Genomic DNA, 24,569 nt, shown 5'->3' on the forward strand with positions numbered 1-24,569 from the left:
TAAAAAAAAAACTGTGACCCTCCAACCTAAACCAATTTCTTTTCGTCCATGAACCTATCTACGGATCTCTTAAACGCCCCCAAACTAGGCGCATTTACTACTGATGCTGGCAGGGCATTCCAATCCCTCACCACCCTCTGGGTAAAGAACCTACCCCTGACATCGGTTCTATAACTACCCCCCCTCAATTTAAAGCCATGCCCCCTCGTGCTGGATTTCTCCATCAGAGGAAAAAGGCTATCACTATCCACCCTATCTAAACCTCTAATCATCTTATATGTTTCAATAAGATCCCCTCTTAGCCGCCGCCTTTCCAGCGAAAACAATCCCAAATCCCTCAGCCTCTCCTCATAGGATCTCCCCTCCATACCAGAGGGGCAATATTTTCACACAGGGTGGTGAGTGCCTGGAACAAGCTGCCAGAGGTAGTAGTAGAGGCGGGTACAATATTATCTTTAAAAAAGCATTTAGATAGTTACATGGGTACGATGGCTATAGAGGGATATGGGCCAACTGCGGGCAATTGGGATTAGTTTAGGGGTTTTAAAAATAAAGGGCGGAATGGACAAGTTGGGCCGAAGGGCCTGTTTCCATGCTCTAAACCTCTATGACTCTGTCGCACACAAACCTGACCATGATCCCCTCACACTTATTTCTATAAGTACTCCCCATTATTATTGGATTGCTTAACTAACAGAATATTTTCACAACCTATATCACTGACTTGGATGAAGGGATGCATTTTGGAGAAGGCTCACTTGACTGATTCCTCTGTATCCATTGGAGTTTAAAAGAATGCAAGGTGATTTTATTGCCACATATAAAATCCTGAGGGGATTTGACAGGGTGGATGCTGGAAGAGACTAGTACTATGGGAAATAGTTTAAAAGTTAAGGGTTTCCCATTTCGGATAGAGATGAGAATTTATTTTTCTTGAGTGTTGTGCATCTGAGCAGTGTGAGATGTTAAGGGGTTGAAATCTTGGGCATCTCATGTTACAAGAGCTTGTAGGGTGTAGCTAACAACACCTCCTTCCATTTTAAGCTAACTTGATATTCAGCTTGGGCCTCCTTGCCCTTCTAAAATGGCTAACTTTGTGCTTGCGCTGTGGTCACTGGGAAATAGTACGTGACTGGCTGCACTCAGTTTGTGGTTAGCCAATGTATGTAGAAAGCCCCAAGAAGGAGAAAATAGCCAGTTTTGTGGTCTGCTTCAGAAAGAAGAACCGAAACAATGAAGTAATGGGCTTAGTTTGTCAAGGAATGTGATTGGAAGTTAATTGTAACTCAGTGTTGCTGGGGGACTTGATTGGTTAGTGGCATCAGTGCTAATCACACCCCGAATGACGTATTAATGTAGAATGTTGTAAGCACGCGAATGGTATAAAGGGGGACCGCCCCCTGGATCTGCGGACTTTTGCTAACCGACTCCCAGCACTGAATGGAAGTTATGTAGCAAAAATTGCCAGCTTACATGTAAGTCCAATAAAATACTTGTGTTTCGGACAACAGTCGGTGTTTGCGTTTGCTTCAAGAATGTAAGAAGTCTCCTGAAAACGAACTTAACATTTGGCGATGAGGGATGGGATTCCAATATCTACAGATGTCCTTTGAGGTGGACTGAGTAAGTGATTGTCGTTGAGTGCTTGTGGCGTGAGACGGATGGGCCCACAAGGTAAAATTAAAACCTTGGTCTCTCTTACGACTCTAAGACTCAACCGACCCTTCATCCCCTCAGGTTCTGTGGTGACGGAATCCGGAGACGATTTCCATTCTTGAACACTGACTATAAGGTAGGATTCGATAATTGAAACTTAATTGGTAAAAGTTTGACAATCGTTGTTAAAGAATTTGGAACCAGGTTCGGGGTTAGGGTCCCCAGGTTCGGGGAAAGGGTGGTAATCAGGTCAAGTTGGAAACGTGATAACCTGTGTGAATCGAAAGAAAGTGCCTGTCTCAGCTTCCAGTCTATGGTTGGGCGTCTAAGAGAGGAAATCCCCCACACCGAAGTCCGGACCCTGAAGTGGGTGTAGAGGGAATAAGGCACTGACAATCGTGAAACGTAGGTGGTCACAGTCCTCCGACAATGGGTCAAATTTTGGATAAGGCAGGGGATGGAACTCCTTTAAGTAGAATGTGTCATGACAATCCAAAGGAGGAGTAGCGACTCAGACGTCTGTCAGCATGCTTAAACAAAAAATTGGGAAATGAAAATTGGCCATTAGGAGGAAATTGGAATTTGGACAAGTGTATTAAAACAGAAGAGGCTATTAAGGCTATTAGAGAGCCGATGAATTAACCGAGAAATCAAAGCTGGCCACCTGGGGTAGGATAATGTACGTAGGAGAGGGATTAGTGAATGTGATGATGAAGGGAAGCCCAAAACTTGGGAAATGTTGAAGTGGGAATGTGAGAAGTATGAGAAGGATAAGAGAGCAGAACAAGAGAGGTTGGAAAGGGGAAGGCGAGACCGAGAAAAAGGATTAGAACGGCAGGTTGACCAAATGAAAGAAAAAAATCTGAGGTACCTCCTGACATATCTGGCATGCCAATGTTGTTCCAAAATACCGATACGGATCAACAGGAGGAGCAGGATTGGTGGATTCGACCCAGTGGCCCGCTAGAACCACCAACCGTTGTATCCACCTCTTTCACCACCAACTCAACCCCTACCCCAGCTTGGTTGGTCTGAAGAGTGATAGACCAAAGAGGGGAGTAAAGGGTTAAAAGAAACAAGCAGGTTGTCTACATGACACAGAGAGAGAGAGACAGAGAGAGGATGTAACCAAGTTCTAACCTCTCCCCGCCCAGATCTTACTGACGTTCCACTCCCTTCTTCGAAACTTATCTTGTTTGTTGACGGCAGCTGCTAATATTACCCTCCACCAGCCCCTCAGCCACCACCTCATGTATCACATTTCTCCAGTTTAATTCCAGAGAAATCTATGTTCTCTGGGCACTTTCCATTATATAAATTGGAAGTTATATACTTTATCTAAAATCGAATTAAGCCAAGTTGGAGAAGCGTTTGCGTGACTAACCTCACACGGTTTCCATAATACATACTGATATTCATTCATCACTATTATTTGCTTTGTGCCCACAATAGATGATGCTAGGTTATTTTTGAGTATTTGTAACTTTAAAAAAAGTGCCAACAGTTGCTTTTGTTTTAACATAAAACGCTGGAAGTCAGCCTTAATCATTAAGGAATCCATCTTTAACCTTGTCAGTGACCTTTCATATTCTCTTATATTGACTGAAACATTTTAACTGCAACATCTTAAAATTACTCAAGATTCCATTGCTTTCACTGTCACCTCAGTAAAGCCTCTCAACATTTATTAAGACCTGTAGAAAAGTATTTTCACCATGAGCACAATTTTGACCATCCTCTGCTTCTGAGATCCGGTTTACAAATTATATTTGTTAATATAAATTGAGTTCTATTCCAAGTTTTGAGTTAAATGGCAGAATATGTACTTTTTGTGTTTTAAAGTATCCACTGTGCTTTCAGCCATACTTCCTTCAGATCTTGTTTAAAATGGGCTCCAATAAAAGACTTTTCAATTTAGATTTTCCCTCCAAGCTGTTATTCCATTAGGAAAATGAAGAAACACGAGTCTTTGCTCAAGCCCTGGCCACTATCTGTATTAACACCACTGCTTTGACACCTTTGGAACATAGTGACTTTGACCAATTTGTGTCTCTTCTCTATTTTGCAGATCACTGTCTGATAGTTTAGCTGTGAACCATTCGTGTAACTTTAATTTGCAGCATGAGGGTGCGTTTTCTTGCCACGTATTTAAGCGATTACTTTGAATGGGTTCAAAAGTCACATACTTCATTTGCAGCACAGAACCACCATGAAGTATTTTTCTTGTGACTTGTCTCAGTCTTGGCCAGGTTTATTATGGCTGCAAGACTGTTAAAAATGAACATTCTTTTCTCCTCCTCCCTAAACAACTGGCCATTATTAAATGTACCGCCCACGCTGCCGATGACTCGGCAATGACTAGGGTTAAGGACAGGGCTGACTATGCCGCAAAAAAAGGCTGCAGCAGACCAAACTAGTATAGTGCCCTCCATGAATAAGCAGGCGATAAATCGCTCGCCTTCTTTGAACACACCGGGCATGCCAGATATAGTCACTGTTCAGCGCTTACAGGGAGACGCCCCTGCTCCTGAAAAAGATCTTTGGGAGAAGCATGGATGTTCGCATTCTGCGTCAAAAGGTCTCTGGGTCACTCCAGCAGGCCAAGTTTGTATACCAGATGCTTTACTGCCTTTATTGCTTGATTGTTTACACTCTGACACCCACCTTGGAAAGGAGGGAATGAGTGGAATATTGCTTCGTGCCTGGTGGCACCCTCGACTAGCCGAGGCTGCTCAGTCTCGCATAGCACCATGCTTAACCTGCCAACAAAATAACATTGGCCAAGGCATAAAGTGCTCGCCAGGGAAAACACCCTTGCCGGGTGGCCCATTTGATTGTATTCAGCTGGATTTTATTGAAGTACCGCGTGTGCAGTGTTATAAATATTGTCTTGTCTTGTAATTGTTGATGTATTTAGTCGATGGATAGAGGCTTTTCCGACTACAAATAATAAGGCCTCGACAGTAGTGAAGCTGTTATTGACAGAAATAATACCGAGGTTCGGGATACCCCAACAGATTAGCTCAGATAACGGCCCCCATTTCATAGGAAAAATTAATCAGGAACTATGTGACATATTACACATTCAGCAACAGTTCCACTGTGCCTGCCACCCCCAGGCAGCAGAGATAGTGGAAAGAGCCAATGGGACTCTTAAAGCTAAGTTAGCCAAGCTAACATCTGAAACCGGTCTAAATTGGTTAAAAGTCTTACCCTTAGCCCTCTACCACATGAGGATAACACCCCATTCCATCACTGGACTATCGGCCACAGAGATAGTTTATGGTAAACCAAGCAGGACGCCCTGGGATGCAAATACAATTCCGCCCACCCAGATAGACTTGCACGTTATGGATGATGAAATGCAGAAGTACTTCCGACAGCTAACATCGTCTTTAAAGTTTCTTCATTTGCAGGTGCAGTGTGCCTTTAGACCGACTCCACGGACACCGGATCAAGATTCTGACCAACAGGACAACTTCCTGGGACCAAAGATCGGAGACCTCGTATTGATCTGCAATTGGAATAGACCCGAACTGGGCCCTCATTGGAAAGGCCCATTCCAAGTTCTCCTCCAGACTCCAACTGCAATCAAGGTCAAAGGACATTCTCGCTGGATCCATATCCATGACGTCAAGCCTTGGAAGCTGATACCTACTGACAAGCCATGAGGCTTATTCTCATCATCTTCATCCTTCCGGCTATTTTCGTGGCACCAGGACAACCAGATCAGAAGGAAGTAATCCGGAAAAATGATAAACTGATACCTGGACTATCTCACTCTAACAGACTATTTCACGTTAATACCTTTTTGTCTATGTCTTACGAGTATGCAGTACAGTTTAATGTAAGTGGGTGTTGGGTCTGTACACACGGACCACCGCACGTTAAAGAAGGGATCCCCCTGTTCCCTATTCCTCTCAATCCCCAGGAAATGATAGAGTAGATTTTGTATCAAAACGGACCATAACCGAAGCTCAACGGTATTGGATGATAGTCTTCCCTTCCTATGGGACCGCAATAGCGGCTCGAGAACTAATTAATATGGCATCCACTCTTGAGAAAATAGCTAATGAAACTGATGATGCTTTAGAGGAAGTCAGCACTGCCATCTCGGAAGTGTCAGCTGAGGTCGTGGCTATACGAACGGTAGCCCTTCAAAATCAGATGGCGTTGGATTATTAGTTGGCTGCAACCGGAGGCACCTGCGCTCGACCAGGCTCCGAATGCTGCGCGTGCATTCCCGATGCCTCCGATAACGTTACCGACTAGTTGAACATATCAGACAGGCAGGAGAAAACCTTCGGGAGGAAGGGAAGCTCTGTCATGATTACCATCCGCCCGAGTGGTGGCCCTTTAGTAGTCTCTTTGGGGACTGGGGAGGAATGATACTGCATGCGGGCATCGTTATTTTGGTGGTTTGCTTACTGTTAATCCTGCTGAAATGCGTGTGTCAATGTATAACTCACACCAGATTCCAAGCCCCCCCCTATAAATGAGTTATCATGAAATGATAAAAGGAGGGAATGAGATGTTAAGGGGTTGAAATCTTGGGCATCTCATGTTACAAGAGCTTGTAGGGTGTAGCTAACAGCACCTTCTTCCATTTTAAGCTAACTTGATATTCAGCTTGGGCCTCCTTGCCCTTCTAAAATGGCTAATTTTGTGCTTGCGCTGTGGTCACTGGGAAATAGTACGTGACTGGCTGCACTCAGTTTGTGGTTAGCCAATGTATGTAGAAAGCCCCAAGAAGGAGAAAATAGCCAGTTTTGTGGTCTGCTTAGCTTCAAAAAGAGGAACCGAAACAATGAAGTAATGGGCTTAGTTTGTCAAGGAATGTGATTGGAAGTTAATTGTAACTAAGTGTTGCTGGGGGACTTGATTGGCTAGTGGCAGCAGTGCTAATCACGCCCCGAATGACGTATTAATGTAGAATGTTGTAAGCACGCGAATGGTATAAAGGGGGACCGCCCCCTGGATCTGCGGACTTTTGCTAACCGACTCCCAGCACTGAATGGAAGTTATGTAGCAAAAATTGCCAGCTTACATGTAAGACCAATAAAATACTTGTGTTTCGGACAACAGTCGGTGTTTGCGTTTGCTTCAAGAATGTAAGAAGTCTCCTGAAAACGAACTTAACAAGTGGAGGCAGGGTCATTGAATAGTTTAAAGCGAGGCAAATAAATTCTGGACTACAAGGACGTCAAAGTTTACATGGGATATGCAGGAAAGTGGAGTTGAGGCCATTTGGTCTTATCAAATGTGGTGCAGTGGCTTTGAGAAGATGAATGGTCTACTCGTTTGTACGTTTGTATTATTGAGTAGATTGGACAGCAACCTCTTTGCAGCATATGTGCAGGAAGATGTGGAAATCCAGAAATTGTTGTCTAATTAATGCTGATCCTCTATGTGCTTTGTTACACTGGTATCTTGCTGGTAGATTTCGCTTTGAAACACATGAACAATATGAAATTGCAGTATTGAGTCACTAGTTAACCACCAAACCTGCCAAGAAATGTCAGGACTGTTGCATTCAGGTGTAAGTGAAGTAAGTTTTTAAAAAGTGTCTCTCTAGCCCCCAAAATTTACTTTTACAAGTGTATGGACTCACTCCTTCAGAATGTACTTGCTGGAGATTTTTATAAATGATTTTTATGGTACATTGAAAATTGCATTGTGCATTTTGTCTACTTAAGGCTACCATACAGACACACTGGTAGAGGGAGTCTAGAAGGAGAATAAAGGAATCCATGTTTTAACTGCATGTGAAATTCTGATTCTGAATGCATTTTGCTGAATCTTTTTCTTACAATTTCAGTGGTGATGAAGATGATGAGGAATAGGAAAAGTTGCTTTAAACAACTTCCTTGGAGATTTAGGAGGGATTACATTAAGGCTGTAACCTGTTGTTAGACATGCAACAGACATTCCAGCATGGGATTTGTAACCGGCAAACCTGCACAGCATGCAGAAGCATAATCTTGCAAAAATAGACCTCCAAACAGAAAATAATGAATCTCCGATCATTGCAAAGAAGTTTTTTCCCTTGAAGGGAATATGATCCAGGGTCCTCGAAATGCACTATCACTGCGCTGCTGATCAAGATGAAGTTGCCTGTGCCCAATATACTCCATTTTGATGTGTACTCCGAGCTCTGTATTCCACATTGACAAAAAGTAGCTGCAATGTTTTGAAGGTGCAATGGCAGGTTTTCCAAGACATTAGTTCCTCTCTGTGGGGTGAAGAATTGGTATATGTTTTTGAAATACGTATGCCTGAGCAAAATGGCTAAGGAAAAAATGATGCTGACTACCTATTTATTATACAATATAGAAAACAATTGTTCTCCAGTTCACTAAGTAAGAAGCAAATGGGACTTAAGCAAAATACTATTGATTCAAAGGAACAACAATTTATAATGTATGTAATATGGATGCTGATTGATGACAAGTTGATGCTGGCTGGGGCATTGTCATGGAGAATACACTAGGGAACTATTGCGCCCCCAGACTTTTGTTTAATTCAGTGCTTGGATATGTTCCTTGTGCCTACAGGGGACAGGCTACTGTGGATGAATATATGCAGCTTCTAGAAAACATAAGTGGGCTACATTGCAAGCTCGACTGATAAATTAGTTGTTCGTGTAACACCATAAGATATAGGAGCAGAATTAGGCCATTCGGCCCATTGCGTCTGCTCCACCATTCAATCATGGCTGATAACTTTCTCAATCCTGCTCTCCTGCCTTTTCCCCGTAACCTTTGATCCCTTACCAATCAAGAACCTATTTCTGCCCTAAATACACTCAATGACCTGGCCTCCACAGCTTCCTGTGGTAATGAATTACATAGATTCACCACCGCCTGGCTGAAAAAATTCCTATTTATCTCAGTTTTAAAGGGTTGTCCGTTTAATCTGAGGCTGTGCCCTCGGATCCTAGTCTCTTGTACTAAGGGAGACATCTTCCCCACATCCACTCGATCCAGGCCTTTTAGCATTCTGTAAGTTTCAACGAGATCCCCCCTCATCCTTCTAAACTCCATCGAGTACAGACCCAGAATCCTCAAAAACGCCTCATACATCAAGCTTTTCATTCCCAGCCTGTTTCTTGTGAACCTCCTCTGGACCCTCTCCAAGGCCAACACTTCCTTCCTAAGACCCAGGGCCCAAAATTGCTCTCAATATTCCAAATGTGGTTTGATCAGTGCCTTTTAAAGCCTCAACAGTACATCCTTGTTTTTGTATTCCAGTCTCCTCAAAATGACTGCTAACATTGCATTTGCCTTCCTAACTACCAAGCCAACCTGTAAGTTAAAAAAATCCTGAACTAGGACTCCTAAGTCCCTTTGCACTTCTGATTTCTGAATTCTGTCCCCATTTATTCTTCCTACCAAAGTGCATAACCTCTCATTTTCCCATGTTGTATTCTATTTGCCACTTTGTCCACTCTCCTAACCTGTCCATGTACTTAGAATCATGGAACCTCTACAGTACAGAAGGAGGCCATTCGGCCCATCGAGCCTGCACCAACAACAATCCCACCCTATCCCCATAACCCCGCATATTTACCCTGCTAATCTCAGCCTTTTGGCTAAGATGCAAATGAGATCAAGCCTTGGAGGAGGAATTATGCCTACTCCAATCAGCTTGGATCATGTAGATCAAACCCAAGACAGGAGGTGAGAGCCCTGTCTTGTCAGCTTGGATCGGGAATGTCTCAACTTGTTGAGACTCTGAATTGGACTTGATTTGATTGAATTGGAATAAAAATACAAAACAAATCCCTCCAAAACTAGGGTCGATTTAGCATGGTCAATCAACCTGACCACATCTTTGGACAGTGGGAGGAAACCGGAGCACCCGGAGGAAACCCACACAGACACGGGGAGAACGTGCAGACTCCGTACAGACAGGTGAACGTGCAGACTCCGTACAGACAGTGACCCAAGCTGGGAATTGAACTGGGTCCCTGTGAGGCAGCAGTGCTAACCACTGTGCCACCGTGCTGCCCTTTTGGAGCATCCCTGCCTCCTCAATGTTACCTGTTCCTCCATCTATCTTTGTATCATCTGCAAACTTAACCACAATGCCCTCAGTTCCTTCATCTAGATCATTGATGTATAAAGTGAAAAGTTGTGGTCCCAGCACTGACCCGTGCAGAACTCCACAAGTCACCGGCTGACATCCTGAAAAGGACCCTTTTATCTCCACTCTCTGCCTTCTGCCAGTCAGCCAATCTTCTATCCATGCTAGTACCTTGCCTCTAACACCATGGGCTCTTATCTTACTCAGCAGCCTCCTGTGCAGCACCTTGTCAAAGGCCTTCTGGAAATCCAAGTAGACAACATCCACTGGCTCTCCTTTGGATAAGCTGCTTGTTCCCTCCGCAAAGAATTCTGACAGATTTGTCAGGCATGACCTCCCCTTGATGAAACCATGCACACACAACTTGAGTATTGCTGAAAAAGAGACATGCCATCGAAACATTTTGTCTTGCATTTGTTTAGATGCAAGAATGCCAATTTTAAATCCAGCAACAATTTATACTGTTGTCCATTCACATTTAACGTTACACATTATATTCTGAGCTTTGCAAGCGTGGGCTTTTTTGAGCATCATTTGTTATTTTTAAAATCAGTATGCGAATGCAGGCTATTTGTGTTATTGGTTTGCAGTCCAAACTAAGAAGTATGTGGGTGATGATACAAAATTAAGAAAAGGGAAGTAGAGATCGAAAATAAAATAACAATCACCACCTGACCCCCATATAACCCAGGTATGATGTGCAGAGAATAACTACAAACCATTTTGCTTTCCACTTAGAGCATCATTGATCTGAGTATTGTCTTGTAATTTGCTTAAATATCCAAAGTCTCCTGTTTTCATAATGTAGTTTTACTCCATGATTACTTTCATTAGTCAAATAATAGAAATTTAAAAAATAATTTCAACACAGATTGCCGAAGATGTGCAGTAATTAAGTTGGTGACTGAGCTGTGCAGTATGTGGAGAGTTGCATCCTGCGCAATAATTTATGGTATGAGCTTTACCTTTTATTTTGGAAGTTGCCATTTTTCATTTGAATACTGTAATCCAGTTTGGAAAGTTTAAAATAAAATCAGAAAATGCTGGAAGTACTCAGCAGATCAGGGCTTGACGGCTTTTCATCAGAACATAGAGATGTGGTTTTGAGCAAGGGATGAATTGGACAAAAGGAAGGTCTGTGATAGGATGGAAAACGGGAATGATTATATGACGAGCATAGAAAATGGTGAAGGGGCGGGAAAGAAAGAAAAGATGCACCTAGATCAAGTGTGCTGCTCTTTGAAAGCAGAAATTAGGGAAAAACCAAAATATACGAAGAAAAGGAAACAAAACGCTATGGAGGCGCAGTGGTTAGCACTGCTGCCTCACAACGTCAGGGACCCGGGTTCAATTCTGGCCTCGGGTCACTGTCTGTATGGAATTTGCATTTTTTCCCTGTGTCTGCGTGGGTTTCCTCCCACAGTCCAAAGAGATGCAGGTTAGGTTGATTGATCTTGCTAAATTGACCCTAGTGTCAGGAGGGTTAGCAGGGTGAATGAGGGATACGGGAATAAGGCCTGGGTGGGATTGTGGTTGGTACAAACTTGATGGGCCAAATGGCTTCCTTCTGCACTGTAGGGATTCTATGAAACCGAGGAGTAAGGGTGTATGATCAGAAATTATTGAACTCCGTGTTGAGATCAGAAGTGCCTAATTGAAAGATCAGGTACTGTTCCTTGAAGGTTTAAAATCTGGTTGAGTTTTGATAGTTTTACTGCTATGAACATGCACTGGACATGCAGGACAAAGACCTTTCCCCGTCGCCTCATCCCAGAGGCACGTGATGAGTGCATTTCAAAATTGTGCAAGATATATTGGGCATGCACTACCATTAAAATGTATATGTTCAAACCACTTTCAGTGTTTCAATTTATAAAAATTTTGGATGCTAAATAATTCAACACCGCTTTTATATTCTTAATAGTGATTTCAGCTAAAATTAAGATTTTTCCTCCAGATTCTTTATGGCGCCAACTCAGACATTGTTGCCTAACCATCCCTGGTTTAGTTGAATTCTCAGATTTTCCTTTAATTGCTTGATTTACATCTTGCGATTTAAGTGATATCATCCCCATGAAGATTTTGCAGTTACACAAAATGGAATCTGATAAAAGATGGCCTGAAGAAGGTGCCAGGCTCGAGACCTATTGCATGTTTTGTAAGATTTCTAGTGCTCACATTGTTTCGCTGACAAATATTTTGGCCTGCTTTGAAAAAGGTGGCTTGTAAGTAAAACATCATAAATTTCAAAAAATGATTGAATTTTCTTGCAATATGATGAGACGATTTCCAAAAATTCCCCAAGCCAAAGCTGTAACTCCCATGAATGCAGCATACGGTATCCATGGGCAGTTTAACTAGGTCAGCCTCTCTCAATTGCTTCATGGGTAAATGCAGCTAGACATTAAGCTAGGCAAACCACAAGGTTCAATCCCTGGTTTACACTAAATTAGTAAGAAGTCTCACAACACCAGGTTAAAGTCCAACAGGTTTATTTGGTCGCAAATACCATAAGCTTTTGGAGCACTGCTCCTTCGTCAGATGGAGTGGAAATCTGCTCTCAAACAGTGCAAACAGACAGAATCAAGTTGCAGAATACTGATTAGAATGCGAATCCTACAGCCAGCCAGGTCTTAAATGTACAGACAATGTGGGTGGAGGGAACATTAAACACAGGTTAAAGAGATGTGTATTGTCTCCAGACAGAACAGCTAAGGAGCAGTGCTCCGAAAGCTTATGGTATTTGCTACCAAATAAACCTGTTGGACTTTAATCTGGTGTTGTGAGACTTCTTACTGTGTTCACCCCAGTCCAACGCCGGCATCTCCACATCATTACACTAAATTAGCAGGTTTCTGCCAAGAATGCAATTGTAAAATCATGGGCTGTCACAGAAAAGACCATTCATGTCATTTGTTCCTCCACACAAACCATCTTGACTAATCTCTTGCACTAATAAAATCATAGTTCTTTCATGTTTTTGCCACTCCACAAAGTTGCGATTCTCGTAGAGACCAATAACTTAAAAAAAAATAAACGAATTGTACAATCACAGGATTGTTACGATGCAGGAGGCGGCCTTTGGTTCATTGTGTCTCCAACTCACTTAGTGTCGTTCCCCTGGCTTCTCCCTGTAACCCTGAACATAATTCCATTTCAGATAAGTTTCCCAGTGCCTAATGGAAGTAACTGAAGAACACTATTTCATGTAACAAGCAAAGTCAACTTGAATCAAACATTACTTAGCAGACGACTATTACACCAAGCTAAAGAAAAGGTGCTTCCATCTTAACTAACATAACCAAACTATATGCCACAACCCATTTTGCTGTGCGTAGCACTTCTGGCAGATGCATAGTGTTGCAAGATCAGTTCCAAAGCATCTCTCTCTTATCTCACTCATAGTGACCCAAGCAGGAATCAAACCTGTGTCCATGGTGCTGTGAGGAAGCAGAGCTAACCATTGTGCCACTGTGCTGTCCTTCTACTTTGATAGATGATGCTGGATCAGTCAGGTCCCATCTTCTTTAATGTCTCCATAGTTCCTTGTTTTGATGCACTAGACCTGCACTCTGATGTCAAGCTGTCTTTGGCCTTGTACCACTTGAAGATGGAAGTTGCTCTGGGAGATACCCTGATGGCCGCTGCAGCTTAGGAACAGGCTGCACAACAAGCTTGTGGGAGGGGTGGTGGTGGTTACTCACCCTCCCATTGGTAAACCCAGCTCCCAGTGAAGACACAAGAACAAGGAAAACTGTTTTTGTCAATTTGCAATTCAAATTGATTTTGAATGCAGCATTCGGGTGGTAGCAAAGTGGGAGCTGGACGGTCACTGAGAGAAACTGCTTGTCAGGTGGCTTGACGCAAGGGCGCATGCACAGGAATTCAATGGTGCAGCAGTTGGGAGTGACTGTTCTAGATAGTAGTAGTTGTGGCTTTGGAAGGTGCTGTCTAAGGATGCTTGGTGAGTTGCTGCAGTGCATCGTGTAGATGATGCACAAGGCTGTCACTGCGTTGGTGGTGGAGGGAGTGAATGTTTGTGGATGGGCTGCCAATCAAGTGGATTGCTTCGATCTGGGTGGTGTTGAACTTCTTGTGTGTTGTTGGAGCTGCACTCATCCAGATAAGTGGACCATATCCATCACACACCTAACTTGTACAATGGAGATTGTGGACAGGCTTTGGGGAGTCAGGAGATGAGTTACTTGCCACAGGATTCCTAGCCTCTGACCTGCTCTTGTAGCCACAGTATTTATATTGTTAGTTCAGTTCAGTTTTTCGTCAATGATAACGCGCAGGATATTGATAGTGGGGGATTCAGTGATGTTGATGCCATTGAGTATCAATGGGCGATAGTTAAATTTTCTGTTGTTGGAGATGGTCATTGCCTGACACTTGTTTGATACGAAAGTTGCTTACCTCTTGTTAGCCCAAGTATGGATATTGTCCCGGTCTTGTTGCATTTGGGCATGGACCGCTTCCCGCTTCAGTATCTGAGGAGTCATTTATGTAGAAGGAAAGTAATTGATGAAACAGCTGAAGATGGTTGGGTCTAGGACACTACTCTGAGGAACTCCTGCAGTGATAATCTGGAGCTCAGATGATTGACCTCTAACAACTGCATTCGTCTTCCTTTGTGCCAGGTATATCTTCAACCAGTGGAGATTTTTTCTTCCTGATTCCCATTGACGTCAGTATACTAGGACTCCTTTGATGTCACATTCGGGCAAATGCTACCTTGATGTCAAGACCAGTCAGTCTTACCTCTCCTCAGCTCTTTTGTCCATGTTCGAACCATAGCTGTATTGAGATTGAGCCGAGTGACCCTTGTGGAACCCAAACTTGGTGTCCATGAGCTAAACAACTGCCATTTCATGGCACAATTAGTCTGTCTATCACAGTAGAAGTCTTAAAACATTAAATTTGTCATGTCATCTGTTACGTTGGCAATGGGGGATTGTGAATAGATCTCCCCGTGGATCTCGTAGAATACGAGTTCCCCTATTAGGCGAGTGGAGGTTGGTTCTCCCAATAGAGAAGGAGCAGTGGGGGGTTTAAAACCAGCTGGCTCCACTCAGGCCAGCCTTTTCCCTGTAATCCTTGACTCCTTTATTGATCAAAAGTCTATCTATCTCAGCCTTAAATATACACAAGGTCTCTGCCCACACTACTCTGTGGCAAGAGGTTCCAGACACTCAACCCTCTGAGAGAAGAAATTCCTCCTCATCTCAGTCTTAAATTGGTGCCCTTTTACTCTCAAACAATGCCCTCTGGTGCTAGACCCTGAGGGAAATCATCCTTTCAGCATTTATTTACTCTGTCAAGTCCCTTAAGAATCCTATATATTTAGATGAAATTTATAAATTCCAATGAATAGTGTTCCAACCCTGTTGAACCTTTCCTCATAAGATGATCCCTCCATACCAGGGATCATCTGAATGAATCTTCTCTGAATTGTTTCCAATTAAATAATAGCTTTCCTCACGTAAGGGGCACAAAACTGCTCTGTGGTCTTACCAGTACCTTGTACAGTTGCAGTACGTATGAACATAGGAATTAGAAGCAGAAATAGGCAAATTCAGCACTTCGAGCTTGCTCCACCAATAAATCAGATCATGATTGATCTCTTCCTGGTCTCAAATCCACCTCCCTCTCTGTTCCCCATATCCCTTTATCCCGCTTTTTATTAGAAATATATCTATCTCCATCTTGAAACCATTTTATGATTCAGACTCCACTGCGCTATGTGGCAACAAATTCCACATATTCACCACCCTCTGCAAGAAGTAGTTCCTCCTCAAATCGGTTTTAAATCTACCACCTCTCAACCTAAACCTGTAAGCTCTTGTTCTAGATTGACTGACTCATAAGAGGAAACATTTGGTCTACATTTACTGTATCAATCGCATTTAAAATTTTATATACCTCGATCAGATCCCCTCTCATCCTTCTAAATTCCAACGAGTATAAGCCCAAACTATTTAATCTCTCCTCATGCGTCAACCCTTTCATTCCCAGAATCAATCTGGTGAACCTCCTGAACTGCCTCCAATGCCACCACATCCTTCCTCAAATAAGGAGACCAAAACTCGACACAAAACTCCAGATGTGATTTTGCCAACACCCTTTGCAATTGCAACACTTCTCAACTTTTATATTCCAGTCCTTTTGCAATAAATGCCAACATCCCACTTGCCTTTTTTATTACATGCTGTACCTGCATACCGACTTTCTGTGATTCATGAACAACCTCTGCCCAGACACATTTTGAATCCGCTTTCCATTTAGATAATTTTCATTTCTATTTTCTTCTGCCAGAATGGATAAACTCACACATTTATCCACATTAAACTCCATCTGCCAAATTTTGGTCCATTCTCCTTGTGATGACTTCAGCAAGGCTAATGAGGTTAGCTTGCTAGAATATGAAGCCATAGAACCAGAGAACATTACAGCACAGAAACAGGCCTTTTGGCCCTTCTTGCCTGTGCCGAACCATTTTTGTGCCTAGTCCCACTGACCTGCACCTGGACCATATCCCTCCACACCCTTCTCATCCATGTACCTGTCCAAGTTTTTCTTAAATGTTAAAAGTGAGCTCGCATTCACCACTTCATCTGGCAGCTCATTCCAAACTCCCACCACTCTCTGTGTGTTAATTTGAGTTAGTTTATTTGGTTGGTATTCAAAAGAGATATCTGATGAGTCCTAATTGATGGTTAAATCAGGGAGCCTCATGCTCCCTATTTAAAGCAGGTGTGTCAGACTCCCAGTCTGCATTTTAGCAGCGAGCAATTGGAGAGCTGGCTGTGTATGGTGTAATAAAGTAACTTGGTGATGGGACTTTCGCCTCCATGGAGTTATTACACTCCTAGTCTATCTTATATCCATCTGTAAAATCTTTATATCCACTTCACTGCCTGCTTTCCCACTATTTTAGTATCATTCCCAAATTTTGCTATGTTACACTCTGTCCCTGCTTGCAGATCTTAGAAGAAATCTTAGAAACCCTACAGCACAGAAAGAGGCCATTCGGCCCATCAAGTCTGCACCGACCACAATCCCACCCAGGCCCTACCCCCATATCCCTACATATTTACCCACTAATCCCTCTAACCTACGCATCCCAGGACACTAAGTGCAATTTTAGCACAGCCAATCAACCTAACCCGCACATCTTTGGACTGTGGGAGGAAACCGGAGCAGCCGGAGGAAACCCATGCAGACACGAGGAGAATGTGCAAACTCCACGCAGACAATGACCCAAGCCGGGAATCGAACCCAGGTCCCTGGAGCTGTGAAACAGCAGTGCGAACCACTGTGCTACCATGCCGCCTCAAATGGAAATGTCAGGAGTGGGATTTGAACCCACGCCCCTAGAAAGGGACCAGAATTCACCAGCCTTAACACAAGGCAAGGAATCACACTCCTTGAGTCTGGCGCCTTAGACCACTCGGCCACCCTGACAACTTGATCATTTATATAGATTGTAAACAGTTGAGATTCGAGGACTGACCCCTGTGGCAATCCTCCTCGTAAGACAACCCTCCCATTCTAGGTATTAGTTGAGGAAGCCTTCTCTGAATTGCTTCCAACTCATTCACATTCTTCCTTAAATAAGGAGATCAATACTGGAGTTCTACAGATGTGGTGTCACCAATGCCTTGTGTGATTGAAGCAAACTCCCTATTTCTATATTCAATTTCCCTTGCGATAAACAATAACATTTAGTTAGCTTTCCTAATTACTTGGTGTACCTGCATGCTAATTTTTTGTGATTTCATGCACGAGGACACCCAGATCCCTTTGCATCTCAGAATTTTGCAATCTCTTGTTTAATATGTTTTTTTATTCTTCCTGCCAAAATGGACAATTTCACACTTGCCCATATTATACTCCATTTGCCAGATATTTGCCCACTTACGTAACCTATAAATATCCTTCTGTAGCCTCCTTATGTCCTATTCACAATTTACTTTCTTGCGTATGTTTTGTTATCAGCAAATTTAGCAATCACAACGCCAAGTCATTTATATAAATTGTAAAAGGTTGAGGCCCCATCAATGATCCCTGTCGCACAACACTCATTGCATCTTGCCATTCAAAAATGGCACATTTATGGTTATTCTGTTTCCTCTTAGCCAATCTTTAATCCATGTCAATATGTTATCTTCTACACTATGAGCTTCTATTTTCCACATAACCTTTGATGTGGCTCCTTTTCAAATGTTTTCTGGAAATCTAAGTACAGTACATCCACTGGTTCTCCTTTATCTACAGCATGTGACTCCTTCAAAGAACTGCAATAAATGGTCAAACATGACTTCCCTTTCAGGAAACCATGTTGGCTCTGGCTGATTGCCTTGAATTTTTTTTATTTTTTAGTGGGTGTGGGTATCACTAACATTTATTGTCCATCCCCAATTACCCTTGAGAAGGTGGTGGTGAGTTGCCATCTTGAACCATTGCAGTCCATTAGTGTTGGTACACCCATAGTGCTGTTACGGAGGAAGTTCCAGAACTTTGACCCAGTGACAGTGAAGGAAGGGACAGCGATTATATTTTCAAGTCGGGAAGCTGAGTGGCTTGGAGGGGAACTTCCAGGTGGTGGTGTTCCCATGTGTCTACTTCCTACATCATTCTAGAAGGTATTGGTCATAAATTTGGAAGCTGCTACCTAAGGGGCTTTGGTGAGTTCCTGCAGTGCATCTTATGATACTGCACAGTGCTGCCACTGTACATCAGTGATGGAGAGAGTGAATGTTTGTGGATGTGGAGCCAATCAAACGGGCTGCTTTGTCCTGGATGGAGTCAAATTATTGAATGTTGCTGGAGTTGTACTCATCTATGCAAGTGGAGGGTATTCCATCACACTTCTGACTTGTGCCTTGTAGATTGTGGACAGACTTCGGGGTGTGAGAAGGTGAGTTATTCTCCACAAAATTCCTAGCTTCTGACCTGCAGCCATGGCATTTATATGGCTGGTTCTGTTCCGCTTCTGGCCCATGCTATTCAGTGATGGTAAAGCCAGTGGGTATCAAGGGGTGATGGTTTTGTTCTCTTTTGTTGGAAATGATCGTTGTCTGGCACTTGTATGGTGTGAATGTTACTTGCTACTTGTCAGCCCAAGCCTGGATATTGCCCAGGTCTTGTTGGATTTGGACACAGTCTTCTTCAGTATCTGAATCATCACAAATGGTGCTGAATATAGTGCAGTTTATCCGAGTGCCCTGCTATAACATATTTAATAATAGCTTCTAACATTTTCCCTATGACAGGTGTAAAGCCAAGTGGGCTGTAGTTTCCTGCTTTCTGTCTCCCTTGCTTTTTGAATTATGAAACTACATTTGCTATTTTTCAAACTGTTGGAATCATTTCCAGAGCTAGGGAGTATTGGAAAAGGAAAACCAACATATCAACTATCTCACTAGCCATTTCTTTTAAGACCTTACGATGAAGTCCATTAGGAGCCAGGGGCTTGTCAGCCTGCAGCTCATTTTGCTGACTTTTTACAGTACCGCTTCCCTAATGACTGTAATTTTCTTGAGTTCCTGCCTCCTTTCTATTTCTTGATTTACAGCTATTTCTGGATGTTACTTGTGTCCTCTACAGTGAAAACTAATACAAAATACCTGTTCAATTCACCTGCTATTTCCTTGTTTTCCGTTCTCAATTCCCCAGATTCAACTTTCTATCAGACCAATGCTCACTTTTCATTTTTAAATATCTCTCAGAACTCTTACTGTCTGTTTTTATATTTCTAGCCAGCTTTCTCTTGTAGTCTAATTTTTCCCGCCTTTATAAATATTTCAGCCATTCTTTGCTGCATTATTTGGCTACTAATTTAAACACCCTCCAAGCATTCCAGTTTAATGTGACAAACAAGAATAGGAGCCAACTCTTAATTCTCTTAACAATCTTCCTTTATTTAACACTTCAGGTTCCAACTCAAACTCAAAACAGTTGCACCACTTTAACTCTTTTACTGAACTTTAACTCTTAACTGAAAACAAACACTACTCAGTTCGAATGTGTCAAGTCCGTTCCCGATGTAGAATCTGTCCTCATGGTCTCCCTGAAGTAGGCACACTTCTTCGGATGGTTGATCTCTAGAGTTGTCACTAGAGACAAAGGACTGTACATGTCTTTTTCACCTTTCCCAGAAGGTTCTCTGGCATCAATCAATGGAGTAACTGGAAATTGAACGATGGTTCAGATAGCATGTAAAACCTATAAACTTTGGTGCCATCAGGTCTAAGTCAAAGTAAACAACTTCCTATATTTGATCAATACAAGAAGCTTCAAGTCACAATTCGCAGACCAGGTCATGGCTCGCAGAAACTTTACGATCTGCATCTGGTTTTGATTGAGTTGTCCAAAACTCCCAGCATGCTTAACACTGAGTCACACCATTGCTTTAAAAGCCAATATTGCCATTATTGTAGTTAAAATCATTGTTGCAGTTATTCTTTTTCTGTCTACAGCTGTTTTTCATATTCTATGTAATCTTCTGACCTGCAACCCAGCTTCACGTTGGTTAACCACTGTTGGTGTGTCCTCCCCTTGGAATTTCTCTTTCTTGATGAAACTTACTTATTTTCTGTACTTCGATCACCTTAAATGGCTATCACAGAGGATTGGAGAATAGCCAGTGTTGCTCCTTTGTTTAAGAAGGGTAGTAAGGATAATCCAGGTAATTACAGGCCGGTGAGCCTTATGTGGTAGGGAAATTATTGGAGAGGATTCTTCGAGACAGGATTTAGTCCCACTTGGGAATAAGTGGATGTATTAGCGAAAGGTAACATGATTTTGGGAAGGGGAGGTCATGCCTCACTAACTTGCACGAGTTTTTGAGGAAGTGACGAAGATTATTGATGAGGGTAGGGCAGTGGATGTTGTCTACATGGACTTCAGTAAGGCCTTTGACAAGGTCACTCATGGCAGACTGGTACAGAAGGTGAAATTGCACAGGTTCAGAGGTGAGCTGGCAAGATGGATACAGAACTAGCTCGGTCATAGACAGAGAGTAGCAGTGGAATGGTCTGTTTCTGAATGGAGGGCTGTGGCAAGGTGCATTCCTCCGGGATCAGTGCTGGGACCTCTACGGTTTGTAATATTTAAATGATTTGGAGGAAAATGTAACTGGTTTGATTAGTAAGTTTGCGGACGACACAAAGGTTGGTGGATTTGCGGATAGCGATGAGGACTGTCAGAGGATACAGCAGGATATAGGTTGGTTGTAGACTTGGGCAGAGAAATGGCGGATGGAGTTTAATCTGGACAAATGTGAGGTAATCATTTTGGAAGGTCTAATACAAATGAGAAATACAAGTAAATGGCAGAACCCTTAAGAGCATTAATAGGCAGAGGGATCTGGGTGTACAGGTACACAGGACACTGAAAGTGGCAACGCAGGTGGAGAAGGTAGTCAAGAAGGCATACGGCATGCTAGCCTTCATCAGCTGGGGCATTGAGTTTTGAAAATTGGCAAGTCATGTTGCAGTTTTATAGAACCTTAATTAGGCCACACTTGGAATATAGTGTTCAATTCTGGTTGCCAGACTACCAGAAGAATGTGGAGACTTTGGAGAGGGTACAGAAGAAATTTACCAGGATGTTACTTGGCATAGAGGGCATCAGCTATGAGGGGAGGTTGTAGAAACTTGGTTTGTTCTCACTGGAACAACGGAGGTTGAGGGGTGACCTGATAGAAGTCTACAAGATTATGATTGAGGGGCATGGACAGAGTGGATAGCCAGAAGCTTTTTCCCAGGAAGAGTCAATTACTATGGGACACAGGTTTAAGGTCTGAGGAGCAAAGTTTAAAGGAGATGTCCGAGGCAAGTTTTTTTTATACAGAGGATGGTGGGTGCCTGGAACTCTGTCGGGGGAGTAGTGGAAGCAGATTCAATAGTGACTTTTAAGGGGCATCTCGACAAATACATGAATAAGATGGCGAGAGAGGGATACGGTCTCCGGAAGAGTAGGGGATTTTAGTTCAGGGGCAGCATGGTCAGTACAGGCTTGGAGGGCCGAAGGGCCTGTTGCTGTGCTTAATTTTCTTTGTTCTTGCTACATCTCTAGTGACCTATCCACAAAAACAGAAAATGCTGGAAAATCTCAACAGGTCTGACAGCATCAGTGGAGTTTCGAGTTTGGATGATGCTTTGTCAGAACTGATCATTTGGCAGTTCACTTTGGCGAGCTCTGTTTTCATGCCCTCAGAATGGTCCATATTTAAGTTTTAAATATAAGCCTTGGACCCACTTTCCTCCTCTTCAAATTGAATGTAAAATTCAGTCATATTTCGATCTTTGTTACCTAAGAGTGCCTTTATTATGAGTAATAACCTTACCTTGTTGCACAATACTAGGTCTAAAGTAGCTTGCTCTCTGGTTGGCTCTGGAACATGCTGTCGTAAGAAACCATCCCAAAAACATTTGATGAACTCCTCATCAAGGCCACCTTTGTCCATCAGATTATCCAGTCTATATGGAGATTAAATTAGATTAAATACATTAAAGGAAATTTATATATGGTGGCAGGGAGCTATCTGAGGGAATAAATGAATACTTTACATCCGTCTTTTCCAGGGAGGTAGATGCTATCCAGGCCATGGTGACAGATAAGGAAACCATGTCACTAGAAAGGTTCAACATTGATAAGGAGGAAGTGTTGAATAGACTATTGATACCTAAAGTTGACAAGACACCGGGACAATATGAGAAGCATATAGAAGGAATTGAGAGTGGAAATTACAGGAGCATTGGCCATAACCTTTTAGCCTGCCCTCGAATCAGGGGAGGTGACAGGGGACTGTAGAATTGCAAACTTTGCGCCCTTGTTCAAAGAAAGCTTGTACGAATAATCCCAGCAAATACAGATGGTGTGAAGCTTCTAGAAGCAATTATTTGGGATAAGATTCGTAGCCACATGGAAAAATATGGGCTGATGTGAATGAGCCAGCATGGATTTCTAAAGAGAAAGTGTGTCGAACAGACTTGCTGGCATTTGTTTTTAAGAGGTAACAGAAAGGATCGATGAGAGTAATAGTGTTGATACGGTGTACATGGACTTTCAGAAGGCATTTGATACAGTGCCAAACAACAGACTTGTGAGGCAAGTTACAGTTTAAGCGGCCGAAGAATCTATTCCTGTTCCTATTTCTTATGATGTGGAGATACCAGTGTTGGACTGGGGTAAACACAGTAATAAGTCTCTCAACACCAGGTTAAAGTCCAACAGGTTTATTTGGTAGCAAAAGACACTAGCTTTCGGAGCGCTTGCTGCCCCTTCGTCAGGTGAGTGGGAATTCTGTTCACAAACAGGGCACATAAAGACACAAACTCAAATTACAAAATAATGATTGGAATGCGAGTCTTTACAGGTAATCAAGTCTTAAAGGTACAGACAATGTGAGTGGAGAGAGCGTTAAGCACAGGTTAAAGAGATGTGTATTGTCTCCAGACAGGACAGTTAGTGAGATTTTGCAAGCCCAGACAAGTTGTGGGAGTTACAGATAGTGTGACATGAACCTAAGATCCCGGTTGAGGCCGTCCTCATGTGTGCGGAACTTGGCTATCAGTCTCTGCTCAGTGACTCTGCGCTGTTGTATGTCGTGAAGGCCGCCTTGGAGAACGCTTACCCAAAGAAGATCAGAGGCCGAATGCCCGTGACCGCTGAAGTGTTCCCCCACAGGAAGAGAACACTCTTGCCTGGTGATTGTCGAGCGGTGTTCATTCATCCGTTGTCGTAGCGTCTGCATGGTTTCCCCAATGTACCATGCCTCGGGACATCCTTTTCTGCAGCGTATCAGGTAGACAACGTTGTCCGAGTTGCTAGAGTATGTACCGTGTACCTGGTGGATGGTGTTCTCATGTGTGATGATGGCATCCGTGTCGATGACCTGGCATGTCTTGCAGAGGTTGCTGTGGCAGGGCTGTGTGTGTCGTGGTCACTGTTCTCCTGAAGGCTGGGTAGTTTGCTGCGGACAATGGTCTGTTTGAGGTTGTGTAGTTGTTTTGAAGGCAAGAAGTGGGGGTGTGGGGGTGTGGGGTTGGCCTTGGCGAGATGTTTGTCTTCATCAATGACATGTTGAAGGCTCCGGAGAAGATGTCGTAGCTTCTCCACTCTGGGCAAGTATTGGACGACGAAGGGTACTCTGTCCACCGTGTCCCATGTTTGTCTTCTGAGGAGGTCGGTGCGGTTTTTCGCTGTGGCGCGTCGGAACTGTCGATCGATGAGTCGAACGCCATATCCTGTTCTTATGAGGGCATCTTTCAGCGTCTGGAGGTGTCTGTTGCGATCGTCCTCATCTGAGCAGATCCTGTGTATACGGAGGGCTTGTTCCTTAGGGGATGGCTTCTTTAACGTGTTTAGGGTGGAAGCTGGAGATGTGGAGCATCGTGAGGCTATCCGTGGGCTTGCAGTACAGTGAAGTGCTGAGGTGACCATCCTTGATGGAGATGCGTGTGTCCACGAATGCAGCCGATTTCAGAGAGTAGTCCATGGTGAGTCTGATGCTGGGATGGAACTTGTTGATGTCATCATATAGTTGTTTCAGTGATTGTTCATCATGACTCCAAAGGAAGAAAATGCCATCGATGTATCTAGTGTATAGCACCGGTTGAAGGTCCTGTGCGATGAAGAGGTCTTGTTCGAACCTGTGCATGAAGATGTTGGCATATTGAGGTGCGAATTTGGTCCCCATGGCTGTTCCGTGTGTCTGGATGAAGAACTGGTTGCTGAAGGTGAAGACATTGTGGTCCAGGATGAAGCAGATGAGTTGTAAAATTGCATCTGGAAACTGGCAGTTGTCGGTGTTGAGT

The 24,569-nt window shown here is 43.2% G+C and overlaps 1 protein-coding gene, 1 long non-coding RNA gene and 1 other non-coding gene across 3 annotated transcripts in view; 2 read left to right on the forward strand and 1 right to left on the reverse strand.

Annotated features, from left to right (window-relative positions):
• The window catches only part of LOC144502618 (breakpoint cluster region protein), a 632,965-nt gene that overhangs the window by 122,374 nt on the left and 486,022 nt on the right, over nucleotides 1-24,569 (forward strand). The gene's annotated exons all lie outside the window — the stretch shown is intronic.
• LOC144502621 (uncharacterized) lies at nucleotides 1,411-6,740 on the forward strand. Its single transcript, XR_013499361.1, has 2 exons — nucleotides 1,411-1,792; nucleotides 5,058-6,740. It is a non-coding gene; the product is annotated as an uncharacterized LOC144502621 (long non-coding RNA).
• trnal-caa (transfer RNA leucine (anticodon CAA)) lies at nucleotides 17,089-17,208 on the reverse strand. The gene is made up of 2 exons: nucleotides 17,171-17,208; nucleotides 17,089-17,134 (listed from the first exon to the last, which is right to left on the reverse strand). It is a non-coding gene; the product is annotated as a tRNA-Leu (tRNA).

The sequence above is a fragment of the Mustelus asterias genome, chromosome 13 (genome assembly GCF_964213995.1).
Source record: "Mustelus asterias chromosome 13, sMusAst1.hap1.1, whole genome shotgun sequence".
Classification (NCBI taxonomy): Eukaryota; Metazoa; Chordata; class Chondrichthyes; order Carcharhiniformes; family Triakidae; genus Mustelus; species Mustelus asterias.